Here is a 27,829-nt window from a genome sequence, read left to right on the forward strand (position 1 = left end):
TGTGCAGATCTGTTGATATGTGCTATTTTGGCCCACGGTGTTCACCCTCCTGCGCATATCCTGCCACATGTCACACTGTTGTGCCTGTAGTGGCACATGGCTGAACAGTATGTCATAGTTGTCATGGAGCAACGGTATTATCACCTCATCTTCCTGTCGGCTGAAGGCAGGCAGCCGGGAATGTGGCATTATCTGTAAGACATAATGATGTTGACAGGTCACATTTACACTGCTGTACTGGCATACTGCTGGACATACATTGCTATGACATGTACAACATCTGCACAGTAATCTCTGCGATGCATCATAGCAGTGACACAGCCGACGTGTTGCCGTCACACCATTGAGCAGTGGGTGTCATATCATATCTGTGTGTCACCTCATCACACTGTACACGCACCATGTTGATGTTAGCCTGCTGTGGACATGTGTACCTTCCTGCACCTGTGTCCATATCAGTTGGCACAGGTCCCCATGTGACAACAGTTCTACTGTTCACCTGGATGCTGTGTATATGTCACTAGACATCACGTCTGTGCCATTATGAACGTCAGCGGTGGCACTGCACACATACACATGGACACCTGTACATGCATGTGTTGTGCCATGTACATCCACACAGCACTGTACGGGTGTTGGGCAGCCTGCCACGGCTCACCTGTGTTGCACATGTGATACACATGGGACAATGTGTAACGATGTCACATTAGCAGGAAAGGTCATGCATAGCATGTGCGCACGCACGTTGTCCACAGCAACACACAGCACCTGTAACACCACAGGGTGCATCACCGCCACATTACTGCTGTGGACGGTTGATAGTGACAGTGCCTTTTGTCCATCGCACCATGTAGGACTGTGATAGCACGTGCAGCCTTGCTGGGCAGGGCTGCATGGTATGGCAGGGTATGTCACATACATGGCACTGGGATGTGACCCACCTGGGGGGTACTGATATTGGCAGGGTGGCTGTCCATTCCATATGTCATTGCTATGTGTATATGGACATTACACATGTCTATCATCATGGTGTGGACAGTGGCCTTATGCAAGGTAGGCTGCACGCTGCTTGGTGGGGGTGTGTCTGGTGCATGCAGGTATCGCACATCCATGCATACACATTAACCCTGACAGGTGCTATGTGCTGCGATATTGTTCAACACAGTGCTGTATGTGCCCACACACTGCTATCCCGTGCACATGGATGGTTGCCTGGACTGACATGGGTACCACATATGTCTACATCCAGTGCCTGCTGCCACCCCCATGTCTGCTGGTGCACTGCACACCGCCATCCCTCCCACGGGGAACGTGGTGTTGGGCACAGCATAGTTGTCCATGTATGGGGACAGGGATGTTCACATAGCAGGGGCACTGATGGTATCGTCGATCTGACCATACACGTATGACGCACCCCTCACACATACAACCCATTCAATATGTTGTTCGCAACACTGACACAGCTATACTGCTATGCCGGAGACATTCCCAGACGTACATACACAGATGCGTGCACATCCGTCTGTGGCATGGGCTGGACTATTGGTGTGGTTCGGCACATAACGTGTTTGAGTGTGGCTGGCGCAGACCTACTGTGCACATGTCTACACAGTAAGCCTGTTCAACAGTAGCCATCGGTGATGTGCTGTGCACATATCATATCTGCACATTGTGTTGGTGTCTGTCTGTCCACGGGCCAGTGGTGGGACACACAGGGATATTGGTGAACATATATGCATGCAACCCTGTACTGCTGTACCGCTAGCTTCTTGGGTGCTAATGTGTCATAGACATGCACACCGTACCCGAACAGGTGGTAGTGGGTTGCCACCCGTACCCATCTCCTCTTGTGGGTTGCTATCATCCAACACCCTCTTTGTATTGTATGTTCAGGCTATGCACCTGTGTGGGGCATGTGGGCATGCAATGCAGTACTATGTGCCTTTGCACCCATCGCAGAACATGTCACACAGGTACACTGGCAGCCATACACTTCACAGCTTGATGACAGCTCAACACATGTTGTACACACGTAACACATGTCCTGTGGGACATGGTCAAATTTACAGGCATGTCCAACAGTCACATGCCACTGCTACCCCTACATGATGGCTATGCAGGACATGTGGCGGTACAGCAACTGTCACATGTACACGTGCAATGCCCCCCTACCTACATCGCGTGGTACTGCCTGTGGGGCATGTGCGTCTGCATCCATGCTATGGCCATAGATGACAGTTGTACATCGATATGTGCAACATACCTCATTGGGTGTTCTCATGTGTGCATGTTCAAAATGTCTACGCATTGTTTGTGTCTGTCACACAGTCATTGTTGTGCATGGTTTACATGGCAGCCATGGCGTACTGTGTGTGATTCCAAATACTTCATTGGGCTACCAGCATTGTACATTATCACGGCGTATTCCAGCCATCACGTAGCCATCCTAGCTGACACTGTTATCCAGCCAGTGGGAGGTGTTCTGCCATGTGCACATACGTCACACAGTACGCGGGTGGCTGACACCCATTCTCGGGACAGGGTTCTGACCGCTGTGGATGTGTGTGATGCTGTCGACCATGACTGCACCAGATGGTGACATCTGGATGTGTAACATTCACAACACACACCTACCTTCACGTAGAAACACATCATCCACAACAATGGACATTCCTGCCAGAACACTGTGTGCAGTATGTCTGTATGACCACTGCAGGCACCACTGGTGGCCACCAGCATGGCTGCCAACAGCACCAGTGAGTATCCCGTGTGACCATGGGTTACACCATTCACAACACACCTGTCTCAGATGACCCTGTTGTGGGTCACAGTGCAGTTCCACACATCATGTAACAGTATACATCATGCACCGATATGTTGCGGACGTGTGAACGGCTGTGCAACTCAACATATGCACACATGACACATCACCTGGTACAACGTGTCTGTCTTACCACACGTTATTGTGACCACCCTGTGATGACATTGTACAGGCTACGTGGACTGGGACATGTGATGGCTCAAAGGTATATTCACCCTCCGGTGTGTGTCTAGCCAGGTGTACAGTAGGCAGTGGTCTGCACGGGGATACTGTACATTGGCCTACTCTGTCACTGCGACTGTTGACTATGCTCATACTGTACTTATACAGGCATGTGGTATCTGTCCAGTATGACAGTCGTGGTCGACCACACTACTGTGGCACACATGACCTGCGGACATCTGCCTAGGGTGTGGAGCCCACATGTACATCTTCACATGCTATGCTGCCTCTGCGGCGGTGTCACATGTCTGTCTCCAGCAGGGCTGCAACAGGCAGGCACGGCATGCAGTAATGTGTGACAATGCTTGCACCCTCCACTGTGCTGCACACAAGCACGGCACACACAGTAGTGCACGCCTAACATTTATCTGCGGTGCCTGGGACCTGCCTCCATGCTCTGCACAGCACACCTGCCAGTCCAGATTGTACACAGATCATACCTCCCAGGCACAGACCTGGACTGCAACACACACAGGTGAGGGGATCCCACATCACACAATGTTTTACACACATACTGTATATTTTCCGAACACAATGCATCATAGGTACTCCATGTTCGGATACCCATGTTTGTGACCGCTAGACACATTGTAACATGCAACAGAGAGTACACTGTACACCACAGGTTACATGCTGGCTGTGTTGTCATACTGTACATTGCACCTCGGACAGTTGCTATTGCCATGTGCTGACAGCAACCCACACTTCCCTAGTATGGACTCCCATGTACCCACACATGCTTGGCCATGCAGTACACATAGCTGGGTGACACATTAGACAACACATACCATACCTACACTACCCTCGGCATGCACCATACCTCCATGTGTCTGTGTGTTAAACCTAGGGATATCCCCCCTCTGGTAGATGAACATATATGCTTCACGGCCCTGCTAGCCACACCCTGGACACACACCCATCGCAGCATACATGGTACATGTGCTCAATGGCCGGTACTACTGACGTCTGCTGACGGGGGTGGTTAATGGCATGGCACCCCGGCAGCTGGACAGTGTACGTGACTATGCTGACACATATCACAGTGCACTTCCGCAACATGTACGCAATGGTAGGGACAATGCTATTCCACACAGAGACATGGCGGTACTGGCCTTTTCACAGATGCCACGGTGGTAGTCATGTTCCATGCACATCTGCTGTATGGGCACATGTGCAGGCTGTTGCATGGTGGGTATATTCACATGTGTGGGGTGCATCACTTGACAGTCATGGTGGGTCCTCGTGGTCCATCACATGCTCCAAAGCTAGCTACCTAGACATGACTGCCACACATTGTAGTGTGGGCCCTCAGGCAGTGTGGTGGTATGTCTGTGTTGTTTGGCTACATCCACATTCGATGTAGCGTACAACAGTCACCCAGGCTTTGCCGACTGAGATGTTGTTGGCAACATGCCAGCCAATGGGGTACCTACCAACAATACACACTCTCACTCACTACAGGGTTGCAATCCATACATGGACATCGCAGTGTCCCTGTGGACTCATACATGGTACTGCCATGCACACGTTATGTCCTAGGACACTGTCCCAATGTCACCTCCGATCTCCCTAGCTGTTATGTCCTGCCAACCTGTTTGGTATGTGTCTCCGCAGCAGCCCACTGAATTAACTGCTAGCCTGTTCATGGAAGTTGTGTACCTTGACCACCACACTACCGCATCTATCACACTACACATGGGTGGTACTGCATTGCACATGTGGGACTGCATTCGTACACCCATGACTGGACCATTCAGTATGGCACTGGGGCACATCCTCACATCCGTGCTTCACACACTCATTGATGACCTCCATGCCTTTACTGGCACCCTTGTTGGGCCTCTGTGTGGCACAGCACGCCACATACACATGCTGGCCACCTGTCATACCATTGCATGGGTGGTTGGTGTGGTACGGAGGGTAACAGATCAGACATTGTCCCCACATTGCCCTTCAGCACCATTCCACATTCTGGTATTGGCAATGTACACATCCACCATCACATCATACCCTGTGTTTCAGGATGTTAGGACATATGACTCCTGGACAGGACACACAGTGGTGCAAGCATATCATGCTACCTACTACATGTCAGGTACATGTGGCATTACACAGTCCTCAGTCATGTGGCCCCTCATGTTCACTATTTGCTTACATACACAACATGCTGTCACAGAGTACTGTCCATGCCTAGATATCCCACATCTACATACCTGGCAGCATTGTAGCTCCACCAGCTCATACTGCTAACAACCGTACAGGTGTCAGTGTGGCAGATACATCGTGTAGATGTCATTGCGTCAGGATACATCACACATGGTGCATACACATCACCTTTGCATAGCAACAGTCATCCACTGGGTATCACATGGATACTGTCCCCATACATGCATATCACATTGTACATGGTTGCTGTACACACACATGCCCCACATGGTGCTGTGGTTGCCATATTCCACTGTGGCATGGGTACACATCTGCAGGGCCACACATATCTGTACTGTGTGTGTTGCTGGTACATAGGTAGCCTTTGTACCTGTGCCATACACACATCTACACATGGGCAGGGTTACAATAACACATTCGTGGTGTACCTTCCACAACGGCTACAACTTTACATGGCACGGCATAGTCATGCCGTGATGTATACCAGGCTCAGACAGTTTACATATGCGAATGACAGACGGGGAACACATCTGTACTCATCTGCGTACCACTTACACAGGGGTGTCATCTACTCTGACATGGGGCCATGTCCTCCGCATTAGTGATGCATGTAGTACTCCTACATGGCAATTGCAGTGGGCGGGGTGAATGAAGCACTCCTGCATATGTGCACACATGCCACATTGCATGGCCTGGGCTTCTGTGTTACTTCCGCAGACACTACACACACCATGCTGTGGAACGTAGGTCCTGTGCACATCCCACAGGGACACACTGTGGCACTGGTCATGTGATAGCTCCCTTGCTGATAGGGTGACACATAGTCATGGTACCACCACAGCGGCAGTACTGTGTAGACATGCAGTTGACATCCACCTCTGCTGTTCAGTGGACACTACCATGGGGAGGTGACACTACTGTGTACACTGCACATGTGTTTACACATGGACCTGCCGGACGTCATTGTTGCACACATTGCACCTGCTACAGATCGTTTGGACATGGTTACTTGGTGTTCCTTCCATTTCGGGTGGCTATTCTGCTACTACTCTGTCCCATATGTACAGGCCATACATATCCTGTTAGTGTACATAACACTAGGCCATACCTCCATTATGCATGCTATGCCTGTGATACTGTGTATGATGTCTGTCATATCCACCATGGCAGCTTTACATTACACATACTTGACATAGTAACCCCTACTGCGAGGCATACGTGCATGTCGTGCGCACATTATGTATGACATCGATGGTATATGCCCATACACATGTGTGCTGTGACAGTATACATACATGTCCTATCCCCTGCTGTGGCACTTCCTTGTTGGACATCCACTGCCAGCATCGGCGTGGGTGGTGGCATTGTTCTGTGTTTTGCCCCCCTATGGCAGCCCTTGGGTTATCCCGGCTGTGTACATGATGTCCCACTGCTGTGCACACGGTGTCCACAGTCGTTGGTATGCTCAGCAGGATAGCACTACATAACCACCTTTCACCACTCTCTGCTTTATGGACAGGTATCCTTACTTACAAACACCGTTCACATACAGTGCAGCTTCGTCATACACATCATGCGTTACACACCAGTACATCTCGTGGGTTCTACATACCTTTCCTGTGTTTACTTCCGTTTTCCGTTCGAGTCTCGCTATATCGTACTCTCTCAGTCGAGCCGTTTTTTAGTAGTGGTTCGGTATGAGCATACAGTTTGAATATCCTAGGAGTCTTCCTTATATCCGTCGTCACCTGCGACATGTGGGTTCATCACACAAATAGCTGTTCCTCGGTGTTTACTTATGTGCATATCACCTGTGCATCTACTCCATTCGTACAGTACGCGTCGTAACTAGGGCATGGTTCATTCCTCGCCTGGGCGTTGGTTATTTGCACTACCTTCGTGGAGATGGTCTGTATTGTGTTATGTTATGTGTGACTGCAGCCGCTATGTGTGGCGTCAGGTACATTTCGCAGTGGTGTTAGCCGTGGATTGTGTGTGTTGGGTATGGTATTATGTTCGACATGTGGGTGTCCCTGTCCTGGCGGCATCTGTCGATGGCGTTTTGCATTCGGATGTGTAACAAAGCTCTTGTATTCCTTTACACAACGGATGCAGGTATGCATCCACTGCTGATAGTGTTTCCCACGCGAGATGTTGCGGTTATGCCGCTGTCATTGACTGCATGTATGTTTTTGCTGCTATTGCGGCTTGTATCCCTTTGATATGTGCGATGGGGTATATCGCCGGTTGTGGGTGACGGGTACGGGTTGTGGGCCTTGCATTTCTACATACACGGTATGCTTGTGTGTGTGCTCCATCCCTGCCTGGGGAGCTGCAAGTTACCTGTCTGTTGTTATGGGAGTGTAGGTTTTGTTGATGTCGTCTGGTGTCGGTATCGCCTGTATGTGTGCTTCCTGCATGTATTCCTCCGTCACATCGGTAGTATATCTGCGGCTGTTCGTACGTGCCGACTATCCCTTGGCATTTTGTCCCGGATATTTACGGTCATTGTGGTCCTGTACTTGGGACGGCCTGTATGCTACCGGTTGCCACCTATTCGGGTGGCGATTGCTTGTTTGACACTCGTAGAACACACAGCGGTGTTTACTGGCCGATACGTAGCCACGATCGGTGCCGGGGTAGCACATGCGTATTTCTGCGGTACATGACTATTGCTGTGTAACGTTGCCGACGTATCGTTTGGCAATTAACATATCGGTGCCATACATACGGTCATGGTTTGTACATACGTCCTTTGCATTTCATGTTGGCTATAGTCCTGTGGTACATTCTGGGACATTTTCGCTTTGTATCATTTTACGTCGCCACGCGCCTAGCCAGGGAGGGGCTCTCAGTACTACTTTGGGGGTACTGCTGTACATACGCCTGTGGTTCCTATACTGTATGCCTACACATGTTATTCCACTCCGCCTGTCACATGTCACCTACATACACATTTTACAGTGGCACACACATTACACTCGCACAGCGGAACACACGACACCCTCACCGCACACATACACATACTGCCGCTGTCACAGGGATGGTTGCACACAGTACCTACGTTGCCCACATCACCAGCGGCGGTGTTTACCTCCGCCCTCATATCCTAATAATATTACCCGCACATGTCCTGTTACTGTACCGTGGCCTGGCGATCATCCCGACTCGCGATTATGCATTTAGGTAGGTTGACCTTTCCATGGGTGGCGTTCCCGGTTCTGTCAACCCTCCCGGATACTCGGGTTGTTGTTCACTATGTTTACTATGTAGAGATATCGCGTCTTACTTCTCTGTCACCTTGCATCCCTTTGATTCCCTGTCTTACCTGTTGTACTTTATATATGTGTATGTGTACATATATTTCTACATGTGTAATGATATCTATCTCCATATCTGTGTATGCACATATGTACATATGTATACACCTTGCGGCGAACGTGGCAGCATACGGCAACACCGTCTGCTGTAGGACCCGCGTACGGTTGAGGTGTTGGCGTTCCATGCTCCGCTGGCTGTTGGGTGTGCAGTGTTTGGGTGCTACCTATGTTGGAGTCACACATGGGACCACCCATACGGTACACATTACGGGCGGCCATGTTTGTGTGCCGTCCATCTCACTGTGTGTGCAGGTAGGGAGGTGTCAGTCCATGGGGCCTACGCTGTCAGAGTATGTGCTATACGTTCCCTCTTTGCCAAGGCATAGGCATATTGGGTACGCCTCCGTCTGCCTACTGGGGCTGGCACAGTGTGTTCATGGTGCTGAACGCTCTGTGCTGTGCTTGCCTTGGCAGTTGTGGCGGGCTTGGTGGCCCTTCACCATTATGTCCCTGCAGCAGCTGTTTCCGCAGGATCATATTATGTAGCATGGCACATACTATGAATATGTGGGCACATGTGCCTGGAGAGTACTGCAGGGCTCCACCGGATGTATCCAAGCACCGGAACTGTGATTTCAGCATCCCAAACACACGCTCTATGATTATTCTGGTTTGTGCGTGTGCCTCATTATGGCATTCTTGCATGTGTGTGTGTGTGCATTTCTGATGGGTGTCATCATCCACGGCGCCAGTGCATAGCCAGCATCCCCCACAAGGTGGCCTTGTGTGATGTCCCCCCTGACGAATACCTGATACAGCTGTGAGGCATGCCAGATATGGGAGTCGTGGTAGCTTCCAGGGCTGCCAGCACACACATCCATGATAATGCCCTGTGCATTGCACATGACCTGGCAATTGATGGAGGGGAATCCCTTGCGGTTTATGTAGCATCTACCCTGCTCCCCGGGTGATGACTTGATTTGTATGTGCGTACAGTCTATCGCACCCAGTACCTCCGGGTATTGTGCCACATGGTGGAAGTGGCGCATATTGCTAGCCAACTCCTCCTGAGATCTGGGGAAGTATATATACTCATGGGCATGTCGTAACATGGCATCCAGAAACTGTTGTAGTACCCTGGATGCTGATGCCTGTGAGATGCCCATTATATCCCCGGTTGGCCTTTGAAAGGTACCTGTAGCCAGTATTCGCAAGCTTACGCATACCTTTGTGTCCACTGGGATGGGCTCCCCTCTGTTGTTTCTTGTTCTCAGGTGTGCCCGGCACAGCTCCGCTATTTGCTGTAACGTGTCCCTGTCCACCCTGTAACGCTTTACTATCTCCAGGTCTTGAAGCCCCTGGTAGGTTACCCTTGGTCTGAACACTCTCCTTCTCCTCTGAGGCCTACGGTAGTTGTCGGCACCCTCCTCCGCAACTCCGTCTGTCTCTGACACATGCTGATGTATCACGGCCACGGCGGCACCCAACATATACATTTTAAAAGTTCCCGTGTTTTACACCTAAAGTGCGGTATGGGAATACGCTGTGTGTTGTGTGCATTCACACTTTATACTGTTGTGCTGTACACCCGGTGATGTCATTGGGTGTGTCTGTGCGGCCGTATCTGTGGATTATCTTCCGTGTTTTACCGTTGGCACTGCAACGCTGTTGCCTTTGGTGTTACATTACACTTGCCTGATGTTTAGCTTTAGACCTTACCTTACTGTTTCTGCACGTTGCACCTACTATTTCCTGGATTGCATCCTGCAGGGACATGGCATATCATGCATTTTGTCTGCCGCCGTTATGCTACCTCTGTACTTGGCTGTGCTGTATCGGTTCTTCGCTCTTTGCAATTCTGCTACATCCCCTACTTTCTTTGCATTCATATGCCTCCCCTTTCCCGTTTTGCGGGATTCTGCATGCAGAGTTGTCAGCTGCCGCCAATTGCCCTTCGTGGGTTGATTGGTGTTGATTGCTCATTACGACTCCAATTACACTGCATCCGCATTTCCTCATATTCTCCGCATCACCTTCCTGTATCCGTGGTTGTTGACGGGGTGGCCGTCACATGACTGGGTTGGGGGAACGTAGTCATCCTCGTGCACATGCATCTCTGCGCGCATTGTGTACTCTCAGCGCATCTATTTCCTCACATGCCGGTCCTGCTGCTATGATGTGTATTGTACAGCCCATGTTTGCTGGGCTCCAATGTGCTTCCTCCTACAGTGGCACACCCCTCTGCGGTTGACATGTATTCCCTCTGGGCCACTCCTCGGTGTATTACCACTGCGCCGTTTGGTGCAGCCTTACGCCGGCGGGGGTTTTGCGATTCAGTATTATCTGCCTCATTTGCATGGCATTGACTACTAATACATGGTTACGGCGCCGGACACTGCCGCCACTCCTTGGCAACCCTTGTGCTGTGGTTGTGGCTTTCCATGCATACTATGGTGTATTATGGCTGTGATGCTGATGTGTATTATACTGCTCTTTTATGACATTGTCATATTATTTCATTGTTTCGCACCTTCCGCGGACATGTCCTGGGGTTCTGCTGTGGTTTCTGCGGACATACCATTTATATCATTATTTACATTTTGTGCATGTTTTCTTTTGACATTCTTGGTGTCTTTCGCCTTTGGCATATTGCACCAGTATGATACCTGACGTTGAAAGCCTTCCGTTACTCCTATGTCATGTTTGGATATATGTAAACCGTTTTTTTTTTTTTCGTTTACATTGCCGTGCCCTTATGCTACGCCTGCGCCACTTCGTGGATCGCTATATGCCTTCATTTGCATGGTGCAACACCGCACATGGGGTGTTTAACATACCTACGCCGGAGGCGGCGCAACTCAGGCACACGCCGGTAGTGCACGTGGCATTGGATCGTACCTGAATCGCTCGGCGGCCATATCTGGCGTTGTGGCGCCTATGCTATGCATGCGCCTGGCGCAAGGTTCATGAATCCCGGGGAAAGTCTTCAGGTATTATCTGTGCAGTTGTAGGTCTAAGTAATGTCTGCCACACTATGGTCGAAATATATACCTGACAATATCTTCCCTCAGTAGCACCTATTCAGAACAAATACTTTCTGTCAAGCAAGGAAGAAAGAAAGAAAGAAAAGGAAAAATTGTTTGAGTGTTAATTTTTATTGGGATGCTCAAACTTTTCTAGTCAAATTTTTTAGCCTCTTTGAACCATAGGACTACTTTAATATCATGTAGAAGCAGGTATTCCATACAGGTGAGGTTCAAACAGAGATGAAATCAGCAGGAAAAGAAGAGTAGTATTGGTGGAAATTAATTCATCCTGATGTCTTAATGAGTACTTTCATGTGGTAGACCCTACTGTCACAAAATCTCACCAAGACAATACTGATATATAGACTGCATCACAGAAAAAGGAAATTTTAAAAATAAAAAAGACAGCTGAGTTTATAAGTCCCAGGATAACAAATATGCGAACAATCCTGGACTGTACACTGGTGCCAAGACTTGAAAAAAATGGCAATGTAGAATCCTCAAGAAATGTAAACATTCCTGCAATGGGGTTAGGCCAGGCTCAGAAGGTGGATAGCCCCCTGTTATAGAAGGAAGGTAGTAGCCCACAAAAGCCACTAAAACTGAGAAGCCAGAAAAGACCCATAAAGAGAATAGAGTGAACTATTGCTCCTATTATGCAAGACGCTCAGAATTTCCAGATAGAAATATTCAGGAAAAATTAAGAGATTAATTCAAGGAAAGGAAAATACTTGATTAGAAAAACTGTCAAAAGATTTAAATGCAGATTTGCATTCATTAATACAACAGATCTATAAAAAAACATTACATGCAGAAAGAAACTTTGGGCCACCTGGAAAAAGAAGCAACAGAGGAAGTGAAATATATAAAGAACAAAACCCTATGTTTTTGAAAGGTATAAAGAAGAAACACCAACATGGGAAAGAAAATGAAGTCTGATACGGTGCAATATTTATGCAAATGAATGCAGTAGTGACATTATACCTGAAACGTTGTCAAATATTTACATATGGATTAGTTTCATATTTCCTTTTCTCTCTTTCTTCCATATTTGTATTTACATCTGGTTGCATCACTTTATAATGTCTCGGATGTTGCTAGTATCATCAATGGGCATCTAATGGACACATTTTAATGAGTTGTACTTAATGAAAATAACTGATAATAAAAGTAGTTTTGCAGGCATTTTGAAGGGATGCTTGGTTTCATAATACTTAGACCATACTCAAATGTGACATGTTTCATCTCTCTGAGCTTTCTCCCACTTTAATGGTTCTCCACTAACACGGCACTTCTGAAATGCAATAACACGAGTGATGGTGCAATTGCACCTGATATGGTTCTCTTTGACTACTTTGCTCAGTTTTGATTAAATATTCTTCCTGCCTAATTACGATCTTGCTATTTGTCTTAGAATCAGATGAGCTGCTATTTGGAGGAACAGATGTGGTTGAAGACAGGTGGAAGAGAAATGTTACTGGATGAAGAGAGATATGTTGTGAGTAGTGTAGATCCTAGTTGTTGGAGATGCATTGACAGAGAGCAGTTTGTTCTTTCTTGTACTTGTGGGAGATCCCTTTCTCTGTTGTGCAGTTGTATTGCATTTGTTGTATAACAAATAAATAAAAATCACCTATTATTAAATTAATTATTCATTAGGCAATGATGTACAACCTAATAGAGTAGAAAGGGTGGAGTTAGATAGTCTTAATGCAATTAGATAGATTACTTGTATTCTGACTTAGAAGGGGAATTATATACAACATTGTATTTATTATGAGCAACAATAGTTTAACTATAATTACGAACAAAAAAGTTAACTCGTTTGTTATCACAGATCTAAAGAGTTGTAGACAGAAGGGTGAGATGGAAATAAGATGGAGGAGGTAAAAGGAGAAAAAAGGGAACATATCTGATTAATTGTTGTAATATTCAGAACTTCATTCTAAATTTCGTAAATCTTTGATCAAGTATTATTTCTTTTATTTTGTTTGCCTCTAATGAAAACATAGGCAAACAAAAACATATCATGAGAGAGATATCTCTTATTCATAGAAGCAGATTGTCATAGCTAAAATAGCTCTAAGATAAATAAGTTTATTTATCATCACTGCTTTATTATATGGCAACTCTGCTGATTTACTATGATAATCTGAGACACTGGTTTTATTTTATTTTCTTTTCTTCACAAATAGTACACAATTGTTGCTATGATATAAAAAATATGCAGGCACAAAACTGCATTTAGTATAAAACAACAATTAATGCACAATATTATATTTGATGAAGTAATGCCTTTTCAAGTACAAGAAGTAAACATTTGTCATCTTATGCAGACATAGTGCAATACATTTTATAGTAGAATCCTATTGTGATTTTAATAAAGGTAAAGATAACTGGTATAAGGACCATATAGTAATTTTAATGTTATTGAATGTATTGCTCAGAACCTGGTATAAAGCTTGATAACTTTGTGCACAATATGTAAATAATGTTACTTTATTCTGATATGAAAATAAAAATATAAAGATTTTCATTCTTCACGTGGTTAGTTATTTGTAATAGTACAGCATGTCTGCTTGTGATTTGTCAAGAGTTGATAAATAATACATTGAACTTCAAAAGCAAGCTAGCACAGCTAGTGTGTCTCCAAAGATGAATAAGTACACATGCTTTTTTGTTTATCAAATGGTATCTCAGCTGATTTCCCACCTTAAATATGAGATATTACTTTTTTAATACTTTACAAAATACGTCTACTTATTATTTTTATAAAAATAATATTTTATATTAATAACATTTTGTAAAATATAAATTAGTGAAAGTATAAATGCACAATATCATATCAGTTAAAATTATGATCTTTCATATGCAAGAAACATATTTTCTTCAAACTCAAATGCCATGTAATAACTGTCATAGCAGAGTATTGTTGAATGGTTTTAGCAAGGTGACAATGAGTTAACTAATTTAAGTCAGGAAAAGACTATGATGTTTTAGTAATATTAAGATAAAGAATATATTTATTTTATTACAGAAATATCCATTTATACACAAACAGTATGCAGTTATGCTTTTAGATACTTTTCATTAAAAAATGCTTGTTAGATGTGTGAAATATTTGAGAAACAATATTTATGCTATGCCCACAAAATTAAACTAAGTACACAGATATTTAATGACATAACCTCTGAATAACTTGTATAACAATGGTTATGTTATTTTAAACATTTGAAAATTATATATCTAGTTATTACAAGCCATGCATTTTCTCAAATAATACATTTTACAAACATGATTTGTTAGTAGTAGAGTGCAGTCAACATATTTAACTAATTAAATGACAACCCATTTTGTGAATGCATTTATTTAAGATATTAACTAACATCTTAGCTTTTAATTTACAATATTTAGTTTAATTATACTAAATAAGAACTATTTCTTATTGCTGTATGTATTACATTGCTTCAATATTCACATATACAGAAGGACAACAACACAGATCTATTATATAATTTGTAAAATAATATTTCAGTAATAAAATAAAATTTGTATTAATTTATGAACACTGTTATTAGAAAACAACATTGTTTTAGGTTTACATAGTTTATTCATTTTGTGACGGCTGTGCCCTGGCCCAGCAATCAAGGAGCCTCAATCCTCACGACTAACACCAGGGAGGGCATCTCATATAAGAGGAAAGGATAACAAATACACACAGTAAAGTACAATTTCCCTTAAGTGCACACAGAGATCACAGTCAGTCTGGGGCTGGTTGCTCCCTTGCTCCCTTGCTCCCCAGGTCTCCAATAAGACTCCCCACTGGCACAGATAGGGTCCAGATCTCAGCCTAGCTGGCAAGCTAACCTCCAGCACCCTCTCTGTCCCACCAGAGCTTCGTGTCCCTGCCAAGTAGCTGACACGCCACACACACACTTTGAGATAAGCATTTGTAAAACTTCACAGACACTCCTGGGAAAGGCGGACGAAGATTCTCCAGCTGTGCCCCTTTACCCAGACTATATGGTAGCAATTGCGTACACCATCAGCTAATACTTATTAGCTACCCAAAGGCCCTTAAAAGGGTGTTCAATTATTACTGTGCAATATTATTATCCAATTGGTAATGTGACTAATCAGTTTAAGGCTTATTAGAGTGACCATGTACAATAAACTCTATAACTATGCAATGGAATCTAGAGATTACTTATGTCTACACAAGCCAGCCACAACTAAAAGGTTTTAAAATATTTAATAATAAATAATTAAAACACAAGACAATACTACTACACCACAGCACTATTCAAGAGTTTAGAGATCAAACAGAGACTTAAATAATACAGTAGGAAAGTTCTGATATAAGAGAAAAACACTTAAGTCTAATCATTATAGTCCTAGCTATTACTACAAGAAATACTTCTAAGATATTACTTACATAAAAAGAGCATAAGGCAGTGCTGAGAGCTGGATATCAAGATAAAAATGATTACAGTCTCTCTCTGAACAATAGTTTTTAAACTCACTAATAAACATCTTTGCTGGGCCCTCCCAGACTACATCATTTTGACACTTAGGTTTTCCCAGTATACACATTACATCACTTTGACACTTAGCATGGAATCTCCTGGCCAACAGGCCACACTATCCAGCAAGCTAACACCTGCTCAGGAAACTACAATAATAAAAGACATTTCACATGTATTCTGTAATTATTCCTTAAGTTAAAACAATAGAAAGAATGTGTTCAGTCAGCCTCTTCGACACCACTATCTAGATCAAAAGGGTATACAAGACATAATTTTAACTTCAAAAGAACAGATATGAAATGCTTGGCTTTGTTTTCTTTACAGCAGATGGCAATGTTGCTACAATCTTGAAGTTCACATTTTACAGTGTTTTCTTTCATTTAAGAAACAAGGCTGTATTTTACATATATATTCACAAATGATAGAATTATGTATCAAATTCTATTTGACTAAGCTGGCAGCCTTCACCCATCTTCCCCCAATCGTCACATCTCTCCCCCCGGAGAAGTCAAGCTAGTTTTCAAGTGACCCTTGATAAATGCCACTTGAGAGGATTAGGTCTATCTGGGTGCACTTCACCCCATTCCTAGTCTTGAGACCCCCCATCTGTATTGGCATTGCTACTCCCACTGTGGTGTTGCACTGACATATCATATGCTTGAAACCCCAGGCTCCATCTTAGCAACTTGGCATTTTGCTGACTGGCTCTTTTTAACCATGTTAGAGGGTTGTGATCTGTCATTACAGTGAATTTTCTTCCATACAGATAAGGCTGAAGTTTTTGCAATGCCCACATTATGGCTAGACATTCCTTTTTTACTGCTGCATAGCATTCCTCCCTGGGTTGGAGCTTATGACTTAGATAAATAACTGGGTGTTCTTCCCCCTCTGAAGAAATCTGGATAAGCACAGCCCCCACCCCATAGTTTGAAGTATCCACTTGCACAACAAATTATTTGCTGTAATCTGGACTGGCTAACACAGGGGGTCCTCTCAAAGCTTCTTTAAGCTTCTGAAATGCCTGTTCACATAATGGGGTCCACACTACCTTATCTAGCCTGATCTTCCTTGTCAGGTCTATGATGGGAGCAGCTATGGTACTATAACTGGGGACGAACTTTCTGTAGTACCCTGCTGTCCCTAAGAATGCCCTCACCTACTTTTTAGTAACAGGTGCAAGCCATGCCTGAATAGCTTCCTCTTTGGCAGGTTATGGCCTTATCTCATCACTCCCCACTCTATGTCCTAGGTAGGAGACCTGTGCCAAACCCACATGACATTTGCTCAGCTTAATGATCAACCCTGCCCTCTGTTGTCTGCCCAACACCTCCCTGACATACAGAAGGTGCTCTGGGCAGGAATGGCTGTAGATGGCAATATCATCTAGGTAAGCAAGGGCAAACCCTCCTGCTCCTGCTAGGATATTATCCACCAGCCTCTGGAAAGTTGCCAGGGCATTCTTCATCCCAAAGGGCATCTTTCTGAACTCATACAAGCCAAAAGGAGTCACAAAGGCTGACTTTTCTCGAGCACTGGAAGTCAAGGGGAACTGCCAATAACCCTTGGTAAGATCAATGGTTGTAAGATACTTAGTCCCCCCAGCTGCTCTAGGGCCTCATCTGTCCTAGGCATGGGGTAAGCATAAGACTCTGTGTGACTATTTAATTTCCTGTAATGCACACAGAACCTGTTGCTGCCATCCCTCTTTGGCACCAGCACCACTGCGGAGGGCCAGGGACTGTTGGACTCTTGAATCACCCCTAGTTCCAACATCTCCTGTACCTCCTCCCTCAGAGTCTGTTTGACTCTCTCAGGCACCCTATAAGGGGCCTGCCTAATAGGCCTTTGGGGTCCTGTATCTTCCTAGTGCTGCACCAGGTGGGTGCACCTTGGTTTCTCAGTGAACATGTCCCCAAATTCCTGAAACACTGCTCGGATTACTCGAACCTGGGTAGGAGATAGCTGCTGGGACATTGCTACCCCTTCCAATGAGGTGTCAGCTTGAGCCTCACTGAGGAGATCAGTCCCCAGATCTCCCTCAGACTGCTCCTGCAATCCACTTCAAATGCTCTGCACAAGGGCCTCCCTATCATGGTAAGGTTTCATTTTGTTAACATGGAACAATCTGTGCCCCTGCCATCTGGCTAGCACTTCCACCAAGTAGTTAACATCACTTACCTTTATTACCACTTTGTAGGGTCCCTCTCAAGCTGCTTGCAGCTTGTTGTATCTGACAGGAATGAGAACCATTACCTGCTGCCCCACAGCATACTCTCTAGCTCAAGCATTCCTGTCATACCACACCTTTTTCAGTTGTTGGGCTTCTGCTGGGTTCTCCTGGGCCAAGCCTATGTGTTCCCTGAGCCTTGATCTGAAGGTTTAGGACATATGCCACAACAGACTCCTTGTGAGGCTCACACTCACCTTCCCACTCATCTCAAATTAAATGTAGAGGTCCCCTCACCCTATGCCCATACAGCAACTCAAAGGGTGAAAAAAATGTGGATTCCTGGGGAACCTTTCTGTAAGCAAACAACAGATGGGGAAAATATTTGTCCCACTCCATCTTAAACTGAACTGTATATGCCCATAGCATGGACTTGATTGTAGAGTTTAACCTCTCAACAAGACCATTATTCTGGGGATGGTAGGGGTGGTCTTCATGTGCTTCACCCCACATGACTTCCACAGACAAGCCAGCAGGTCTGACATGAAATTGACACCTCAGTCAGTCAATATTTCTTTTGGGAAACCCACCCTGCTGAAAATCTCTAACAAAGCATTTGCCACTTTCTCTGCCTCAATGGAGGACAAAACCACTGCCTCAGGGTATCGTGTAGCATACTCCACTACCACTAGGAAATACTTTTCCCTGTGGAACTTGGGGTACTCAGATGACCCACAATATCCATAGCTACCCTCTGAAATGTCTCCTCAATCACAGGCAAAGGCATCAAAGAAGCTCTCACCTTGTCTCATGCCTTGCCTACCCTTTGGCACTTTTCACAGGTCCTGCAGTACCCTGTTACATACCTTGGAAATTCCAGGCCAATAGACGTTTTGCATAATATGCCTCTTTGTACGTTTTATGCCCATATAACCTGTAAAGGGAATATTAAGAGCTATGGCTGGAAGCGCCATATGGTAAGCTCTAGGCACTGCCAACTGCTGTACTCTCTCACCTTCTAGCCCTTCCTCAGGAGTCCACTCTCTGTATAGTAACCCTTTGTCCCAGTATACAGATTCCCCCTTCCCTTGAGAATCAGGTGCCTCCCTAGCTACCTGCCTTAGGCCTTGCAACATAGGGTCTGAGAGCTAAGCCTGTCTCAACTCTCTCCTTGTGACACTTCCCAGCTCCCCTTCCACAGGAAGTCTGGCATCCTCTGACAGTGGTGCCTCACTGTTAGCCTGGGTACTACTACTCACCTCTACCTTTGCAGTCAACCTGTCCAAGGGAACATCAGTACCCACAAGCAGCTGTCACTCACATTCAGTCTCACCGCTACAGTGTAGCTCACTCCCTGAAGTAACCACCTCACCAGTCCTGGCTGCAAGTATGCAGTCTGTCTGGGTCTTCCCCAGGCTACCAGATCCACATGCTTGCCTCCTAGCCTCACTTTGTGTAACTGCATAGTACATACGTGCTACCTCATCCAAATCATTCCCTCTCAGGATGTCTGCAGGATGGTAGTTCCATACTCCTGTTGTTTCAAGACAATCTACTATTGGAATTTTGCCTTTCCCACTTACTGGCTGTCTCACCTTTGGTTCCCCACCTTGCCTCCATGGACACCTGTATGCCACATGGCCCCACTGGTTGCATTCAAAACATTTAACCCTAGCTCCTAGAAGTGTACCTGGACTAGTGGCTTCCCCTGCTACTGACCGATTCTGTTGGGGCAGTCTGTGCTGCCCAGCATGCGTTCCTTTAGACCCATGAGCAATACTTGGGGGTCCCCTTCCTGTGCAGGGCTGCCCTGCTTGCCAGGTATAGATCTCCCTTCTTCCCCAACTCATCTGAAGTAGCACATTGTCTATCAGCTACCCAGATCCTCATGTCCTCAGGCAAAGTGCTAAGGGCTTTTTCCCTCATCAAAAGGTCTGCCAGCCCTTCAAAAGTGGTGACCCTGACATCAATTCACCCAGCCATGAAAATAAGTGCTCAGTTCAGCAACGTATTCACACACACTTTCATCTGCCTTGCATCTATGCTCATGAAACTTTTTCCTATACATTTCAGGTGTTAGCTTAAAACATTCTAAAATACATTTTTACAGCAGTATAATCAAAACAGACAGAGTCAGGAATTTGTGATATACAAGTTACAGCTTTTCCATGGAGTAAGGGGGTCAGGAACTGTACCCAGAGCATTTGGTCAACACTATACTGTTTGCATACTCTCTCAAACATATAAATGAAACTATCAAAATTATCCCCCTCTTTAAATTGCAGAAGAAATTTACTGACCTGTTGTGTTTCTAGGGTCCAGTTACTCCCTTCCCCATTACCTCCATGACTCTGACAAAGAGTCAGCATTTTCCTCTCATGCTTCCTCTGATGCTCCTTTTTTTCAGCTTCTATCTCCAAACACCTGGCCTCCAACTCAAGTCTCTTTAGCTCTAACTGAATTTTTAAGACCACTGCAGAAAGGTTGAACTGTCCATTCTCCAAGGATATTGTATCTCCATTGCCAGTCTGATTTTCCTTCACAGAAAGGTTGAGCTGTCCATTCTCCGTGGATATTGTATCTCCACTGCCAGTCTGATTGTCCTCCTGGATGCTGTTTTCTGATGCAGCTGTAACCAAGGCTGCAATCAAGTCTGCCTTAGTCAGGTTTCCATGCACCAGTCACCTAGCCTAGCATATCTGCACCAGCTGTCTCCTTGTCAGCTTTCCATACTCCTCTGCTGACATGCTGCCTGCTCACCCTGACTAATTAAGCTAACAAAAGAATTAAAGCAATTGTGATCTGAACTCTTGAGTATTCACTGTGTGGCTGTTTTAGAGTACAGAACACCTTCAGAGATCACTGTACATAAGCTACAGGATTCACTCTACACACCACTGCAAACCACAAGTGAGGATATCTTATCCCAACCACTGCCACCACTATGTGATGGTTGTGCCCTGGCCCAGCAATCAAGGAGCCTCAATCCTTACCACTAACACCAGGTATGGCATCTCATACAAGAGAAAAGGATAACAAATAAACATAGTAAAGTACAATTTCCCTTAAGTGCACTCAAAGATCACAGTCAGTGTAGGGCTGGTTGTTCCCTTGCTTCCCAGGTCCCCAATACGACTCCCCACTGGCACAGCTATAGGGTCCAGATCACAGCCTAGCTGGCAAGCTAACCTCCAGTACCCTCTCTGCCCCACCAGTGCCTTGTGTCCCAGCCCAGGTAGCTGACACACCACACACATTTTGAAATAAGTATTTGTACAACTTCACAGACACTCCTGGGAAAGGTTGACACAGATTTTCCAACTGTGCCCCTTTACTCAGACTATATGGTAGTAATTGCTAATATAACAGAAAACCACTTAAGTGTAATCTTTATAGTCCTAGCTATTACTACAAGAAATACTTCTAAGATATTACTTACACAAAATGAGCATAAGGCAGTGCTGAGAGTTGGATATCAAGATCAAAATGCTTACAGTCTTTCTCTGAACAACAATTTTTAAACTCACTAACAAACATCTCTGCTGGGCCCTCCCAGATTACATCATTTTGACACTTAGGTTTTCCCAGTATACACATTACATCACTTTGACACTTAGTCTGGAGTTCCCAGGCCAACAGACCACACTATGCAGCAAGCTAACACCTGCTCAGGAAACTACAACAATGAAAGACATTCCACATGTACACTAGTAATTATTCCTTAAGTTAAAATAATAGAAAGAATGTGTTCAGCCAGCCTCTTCGGCACCACTATCTAGATCAAAAGGGTATACAAGACATAATTTTAACTTCAAAACAACAGATATAAAATGCTTGGCTTAGTTTTCCTTACACCAGATGGCAATGTTGCTACAATCTTGAAGTTCACATTTTACAGTGTTTTTTTTTTTTTTTCATTTAAGAAACAAGGCTGTATTTTACATTTATATTAACAAACGATAGAATTATGTATCAAATTCTATTTGACTGGTCTGGCAGCCTTCGCCCATCTTCCCTGAATCTTCACACATTTTTCTTTCTTTGTATTGAGAATATTTAACACATCGTTTAAGAATGCATTTATCAGAAAATTGAATTAATATGTCAATTGAAGGAATTTTAATAAAACCCTTGCAGGGAAGGGATACTTTAACTATTCATAATTTATAATTGCATTAATTATCATCTTATAATTGAAAAGCAGGTATTATAATACGTTTTTATGAAAAAAAGTGATGTCATAGAATACATGAATTGTAACTTATTCCAAATACTGGTAAAGAAAATTTAATATGTTTATTGATTTTTGATACTTTACAAGAATACAGGTTTAATTTTATAGACATGTACATGAATGATAAGTTCACTTCTCTTTTCTGATGATAGATTGATCATCTCAATTTATGGTTATTGACTGAAATTTAACATCAGTATATGAATGGAAGAACATTTATAAAAAATAAGTTTTCTTTTTTCACATATTCCATTTTACTGCAGAGCTGAACATACACGGATCATGCATTATTTTCAATAATTATTTCTATTAGTAGGAGAGGCTAATTAAAATTAGTTTAATAGAAAAATGCGATTGAAATAGGAATCACAATGGAATTCAGAGATAGTATACAGTTTGATTGAAATATTCTTGTTTATTATAAATATATTATTTTACAAAACAGTATAATATGCACACATCTGAGTTAAATATATTGAAAATCATCAATTCTTCTAAGATCATTTGTTTATATACAATATGAAGAAAACTGGAGAATTCAGGAGAGATTAATTTGCCCAGTAAAATTCTGGGGGATTTATAATGTTACTTTAAAAATAAATTAAGTATTTAATTAACTCATGTCAAGATAGATATCATTTTTATCTTTAAATGTTAATGGCTTGAATATACAAACTAAAAAGCAAATCTAATTAAATATAATTCAGTAAGTAAAGCACGGGTATTATTTCTTAAAATAACCTATATTAGAACTGAAGATAGAGATACAATTAAATTGCCAAATTGTGATATTTTGATTCAATCAGTTTATAAATTAAAGAAGAGGAACAAAGATTCTTTTGAGGGAAAATGCAGCTATGCCATAAATACTATTAAAAGAGAAGCTCAAGATAGATTATTTACCATGATCATAATATAATGTAGTGAACAAATTTGGAATTTGGACTTTGGTAAACCTATATTGGTTTCCAAGAATGGGAATCAAAAAAGCTAAAATTCACCTAAATAATATTTTAGATAATCTGAAGATAAATTTAATAGAAGGTGTGGATTTTAATTGCAATATGGAGAAACCTGAAACTAGTGCTTGTAAAGACCCTAAAATTTAAGCATCTTCAAAATTATTTAAAAATGAGTCAGAGAAGTTAAAGATAATGAATGCCTTTTTCTGTAAGATATTCTGACTCATTCATTTTTTCTTATCACTCGTGTATTTGCTGCACATTCTCTAGTATTGGCAAAATTTTCATATCCAAAGAACTGTGTTCAAATCTTTCAAATTATAAAATTATACACTGTCCAATGTCTGATAATAAGGCCACTGATTTGAATTTAAAAGTAAATTATATAAAAAAAATCTGTATACTATTAGGATTCTAACTTATATAACTAAATTAGAAGAATTTAATTCCTGATTTATATGTTAATTTCTTTTTGGACATTGGTATTAAAGAAGAAACAGATGTATTAATGTATGGGACTCTTATAAGACTTAGTTACGTGGTAGCGTAATGTCTTTATATAGTAAGTAAAAACAATGGGATAAATACATAAAAAAACAAAATCCAACTAATTAAAAAAAAAGATTTTCAAGAGGGTAATAAATCTTTATTAAATGAAATTGAAAATCTTAAACAGAATCAAACAATGCTCACAAATAACAGATCTATAGCTCTAGAGAAATGCAAAATGTATATTTATGCAAAAACTTCTAGAAGTATCCACATTATTATAATAAAGTCTAAAATATATTTAAAAATGTCCCATATTACAAATATTCTGAACACTAAACCAATAAACTTATAACAGATGTTGAAAATATTATTTCGTAATTTAAATAATTACAAAACATCTAAATAATTCAAACAGAAATACATTAATTAATAATATATAACATATTCATTTTCATGATAATTTAGAAATTCCCAAGATTTCTGAAATAGAAATTGACAATATTAGTAAAATTATATGCATTGGTGAAATAATGCAAAAAAAAACTATTAAAATCAAAATAAAGCTCCAGGAATAGATTGCATAATTCATGTAATAGATAAAATATTTCCATAGAAGCAAATAAATGTATTTCTTGATACACCAATTACAATTCAATCCAATGTTATTACACCCCCATGATGGAAATATTCCCTAATATCTTCTGTACACAAAAATAATAATGATTTATCTATCTGGGCTGCTTGTAGTGGCATTACAACGGTCTTATGTTTATTTTGGCAGAATTATTTAAACATTGTATTCCTAAACTAATTAATGAAGACAAGGCAGGTTCATACTTAAATGACAAACATAAGACAATGTCAAAACAATAATAACAATCATAGAATTAGCAAATAAAAGAGTTAATTATTTAGCTTTAACACATCTGGATAAATAAAAAGCTTTAGACACAATCAAATAGAATGTTTTTTTTAAACCTGTAGACCATTTTGAACTCTGTTGGATATTTGGAACTTAAATTAAAATATTTAATTAGGTAGTAGAGCCTATATTAAAACAGATTCTTATCTTTTTGATTCATTCACTATAATGAACAGTACTAAACAAGAAAGACAGCTTTCACCCATTTCATTTGCTTTAGGGATTGAAATCTTAGCCATACTCATAAGATTCATTAAAAATATTTATGGACTTAGTTTAGGAAAAAGTATCCACCTAAAATTATGTTATTTGCATATGATATACTTTTAACAATTTCCAAGCCCAGTATATATATTATGGAATGTTTTAATATAATTGAAGATGAGAAAATTTGGGGTCTCTGTTTCATAAAAATAAAGCAAAATATTTATTTATTAACAACACTCCATATTTAAATGAAGTTATTGAAATTATTTTTGATAAAGAGTCTAGGGAGGTGACTGAGCCTGATGGCTAACTGAAAGCAGCATAATTTTAGAGCTCTACAAAACTATCAAAAAATACAGGAAATATTTAAATTTTATCAATCAAAAATAGCAATAACAGATAAAGACCTAAAGTATAAAAATAGAAACTTTGGAAGAATTTTGTGAATATTTTCCTGTCAGAAATATTTGGAGAATCAACAGACACTGGAAAGGAGTAACTCAAGGAACTCCCATTCTGATATGACCTTAAAGAGAGAGCTGCAGCTGGTGACTTCTACCTTACAAGAATTGTCCTTGAAAATTGATGTTTTTAAAGATAACCTGGAGAATCTAAAAATCAGCTGTCAGAAGCAAACTGATGTTCTTAAGGAAATGTCATAACAACAACAAACAAAAATAACAGACATAGAAACTTCATTAAATGATATTGAAGGGAGGCTCAAAGAAGAGGAAATCCAAAACAATATCTTCTCAAACAAAATACCTGGCTCCTGAAAAAGTTGGAAGACTTAGAAAATAGAGAAAGGTGAATAAATATTAGAATTTTCAGACTGCCTGAAAATAATGAAGGTGAGGACATTATTTATTTTTTTAACTTTATGGATTCCTGAGTTTCTATATTTAAAAGAAGGACTGAAATTTGCCATTGAAAGAGCTCACAGAGCTCTAGGAAAACCTGCCTAATATACTTCCTACATCAATAGTAATAAAATTATTATATTTTTTGGACAAAGAATTAGTACTAAAAGCTGCTTGGAGTAAATCACCCTTGAAATATAAACAAAACTTAATCATATTTGACAATAACTTTTTCACCAGAGTATTAGAACAAAGGAAGAAAGTTTGGCCAATTATAAAAATGCTTAAGCAAAACAACATCAAGACACAGCTTGCCTTTCATGCTAGAATCAAAATCCATTATTCAAATGAAATGAGAATGTTTAACAGCTTAGAAGAAGCTTCAACATTCATAAAAAACAACAATGTTATCACTATTCCTGAAGATATGAACTGGCCATCCCAGTCTATTAAGAGAACAAATGAAAACATTTCTAAACTGATGTTAAAAAGAAAAAAAAAATACTGATTCCAAAATAACTGGTCCATCTAAATCTGTCAAATAATCTACTTCACCTTGATTTGTTACTGTTTCAATATTCATAATACATTAATACAGGTAGGAATATTTCTATATTTAATTCTTGTTTTTTTTTTTCTTCTTTCTTTTTTCTCTTTTTTTCTCTCTTTATTGCTCTAGGGGTTTCTCTCAACTAAGACTAAAATGATAGATAAATGCAATATAATAAGTGACATTAATGAGATACAGTCTCTTTTGTTTTGAATTTGTATTCTTGCATCTCATAGTAATATTCATAATTGAAAATAACAAGGTAAACACATACTTGATTATATTTGATTTTGGTAAAAGTGTATTAAAAGAATGAATACATTCAATTAATTTAAATTAGTAACCTTTGCTTTTCTTGATATTTCTTTATAGTTAGATTAGCAGCCTCATGATCTATTCATAAAATATATTTGTCATTCATTTTTAAATGTTCAAGGGGTTGTTTCATATGTAGAGTAGCATTTTTTCTTATGCTACGGGTAATTGAGTTGCCACACAGGATTTGAAATGTCTTTCCAATAGTTTAGACTAAAACTTAGATTGCTAGGATGTTGCTATGCTGTCTGCTGTTTTGCCATTGTTCAGTTTTGTATACAGCTCATTTTTTTATTTTTTTTATTTTTATTTTTCTCGAGGGGACGAAAGTTTTGATAAATGAGTGAAGTGAAGCATTGAGTAATTGAAGCTTCTCATGAGCTCATAAATTGATTTCTGTTCTCTCCATGTGTAAAACTGAGTGACATTGCCAATTACCATTTCAACAGAAATAAGAGATTGACTCTGCAATCTTATACAAGTTCCGTAGTCACGATAGATTACTATCCATGAGGAGATAAGTTTTGTTTGTGTCCCTTGCTGACTGGGTTGTTGCACGGGACTTGAATATGGACTGCAAAAGTGCAGATCAAGATCTAAATTGTTTTGCCTATCCTTTGTCTAGTTTTTTGTTGTTGCTCTTCAGTTCGTTGCTTGATGTGGTTATGCAGTGTTGAGTCATTAATAAATTACACACTTTGTGGCTGCATGGTGAGTTCTCCATTCTTTGATAAGAAAATTGGACTGATGATGTGGGTTGCTGTGATGATGAAGGGTGGAGTCTAGGCTTCTAGCCTTGCAGTCATCCCGAGGGAAATTTGAAATGTTGTGCATAGAGGGAGACGTACAATTTATGTTATCTGTTGATAAGGCTACTTCATAAGATTTAGAGCCTGCTCTGCGAATATGTGGGAAAGGGCTTGGTCTGTTCTATTAGACATTTATTTTTTTCTTCCTCTCACTATATGGTCATTTGTGTAATATAGTTAAACTAGAGGGAATAAGACACTGATTGAAAGTGTTATGCGAGTATGTAGCT

The sequence above is a fragment of the Protopterus annectens genome, chromosome 3.part1 (assembly GCF_019279795.1).
Source record: "Protopterus annectens isolate FY-2018-M chromosome 3.part1, PAN1.0, whole genome shotgun sequence".
Lineage (NCBI taxonomy): Eukaryota > Metazoa > Chordata > Ceratodontiformes > Protopteridae > Protopterus > Protopterus annectens.